Source organism: Pinus tabuliformis, chromosome 9 (genome assembly GCF_031772625.1).
Source record: "Pinus tabuliformis cultivar Carrire ecotype Pingquan chromosome 9, CPIR1, whole genome shotgun sequence".
NCBI classification, from domain to species: Eukaryota; Viridiplantae; Streptophyta; class Pinopsida; order Pinales; family Pinaceae; genus Pinus; species Pinus tabuliformis.
In genome coordinates, this window is record NC_142307.1 from 1,382,450,978 (window position 1) to 1,382,453,055 (window position 2,078).

The following is a 2,078-nucleotide window of genomic DNA, read 5'->3' on the forward strand; positions in this document are numbered from 1 at the left end:
TCGAAGCGCAAGGGGCTTTCACGGGAAGGAATAATCCAGAATTTTATGAGATCTGTAGGGTATATGGACACCTACCATGAATGTGCCCAATTCTGAAAAAGTACTCTAACATCCCCAATAAAAAATACTTTGAGTTCTGCACATCAACAATGCATCACACCGATCAGTGTCGAGCACTGGATGCTTTAGTAGAAATGTCAGACAGATCCATGTTCAGAATTAATGAGTCAAATTAGGGAGGACGAGGAGGAAACGGGTAAGGAGGAAGAACGAGAGGAAGAGGGCCTGTAAGGTGTTACAACTATGACCAAGAAGGGCATGTTGCTAGAGAATGCCCGCTCTCAAGGAGACTTTGGTGCTCACAGTGTAGAATTAATACTCATGCAACGGAGGACTATCCAGAACTCATTGCAAAATGGGAAGAAAGGACCAAACAAAGGGGGGCCAACCTGGTGAATGCTAAACCATAGACCGATGATGGCCTCCTCGTAACCAATATTAATATAGTCACTCGAGGAGGGAATAAGACAGGGGAGGATTTCTACACAGAGGACCCCCCCTTGATCTTTAAAGCGGCGTCCCCACAGAAGGTATATCAGCACAAACGCCAAAAGTAGTACTATCAGGAAGCAGCTAAGCTGTTTGAGGGGATGACTGAAGAGAGAGATAATCAAAGACTACAGGATCACATGCCCAATCACACCTAGCCGATTAGGGAGTGGTTTAAACTTTTCTTGAAAATTGTTGAGGATGAAGGCATGTTGAAGGAGTTGCGGAAAAGTTTGAAGGCTGTGGTATCCGTGGAAGAAGCAGAAGTGGAATGACCACACGCAGATTTGCCAGAGAAGGCTTCCAGAAGAGTGAAACGGAACAAGAGAAGAAGCGGCAAGGAGTTCTGAATCAAGGCACAGGTGGCAGAATTCCAGATAAGGGACACAATGTTAGACATGAGGTTGAATGTAAACATCCTACCCATGAAAATTTAGGAGGCAATAGGGAAGCCTTAATTGAAATACACTCCAATTCAACTAAGAATGGCAAATCAGTATTGCATACTACCCATTTGGAGGTTGGAGAACGTGGAAGTTGATGTGGCAGGGGTGAAGATGCACACTATATTCGAGGTAATTGACATCATGGGGGATAAGGACCCATGTCCGGCACTCCTGGGGATCGATTGGGCCTACGAGAACTATGTTTCCATAGACCTAAAGAAAGAACTGATTATTTTCTAAGTAGACGGACTAAGGGTGATCCAACCTTTAGACCCCTACCAAGGACCTAGGTTCACAGAACTAGTAGATGATAGGGATGAGTCAGGAGTGTTAGACCAGCTATACACACTCACAGAAAGGAAGAGAGAGGACTACATAAACCCTACAGCTGGGGGATCAGTCAACTGGAGAAGTATCCAAAGCTCAAAGACTGGTTTAGAAGCTGCATGGGATGCATGGCAACAAGGTGGATACGAACTAACCACTAGACGATGTGCAATGATAATCAAAGTAAATTGGGGAGGAATGGAGGTAAGTGACTATTCGAAGTACTATGGCCTTGAACCAGTGGACGCCTTCTTAGACAGAGTAGACCAAGAGATCATAGAGAATCAAAGGATTCCCTTTCTCGATATTGCCCTCATGGAAACTCCGGCAAGATGGTGGAAGACGCACTGCCGTGCACTGAGAGATTGGACAAGCATCAAACAAGCCATGATGGAAATATTTTCCCAGGAGGAAGAACGGCCACAGAATAAGGGAAGATACAAGGGGGATTCAAGTCCTGAGAAGCACATCAAAGATTGCATAACTAATTGGAAGAGCTAGGGAATGTCGAAGGATCAATGGGTACATGCATTTATACATACCCTCGGGACTGTCCCCCAAGCTTGGTATGTCCAAGAGGAGCTCTGTTGGCAGACAGCAGATTGGGATACCTTGGAGGTACAGTTTGTTAGCAACTTTTCATTCAGAGGCAATGAGGCACAAATGACAGAGGCAATCTAGGCAATAAAAGGGGTTTTGTTCACCCTAGAGCCGTTGATTGAAGGAGGGCCCAACGAAAATTTTCTGCAATGTCTA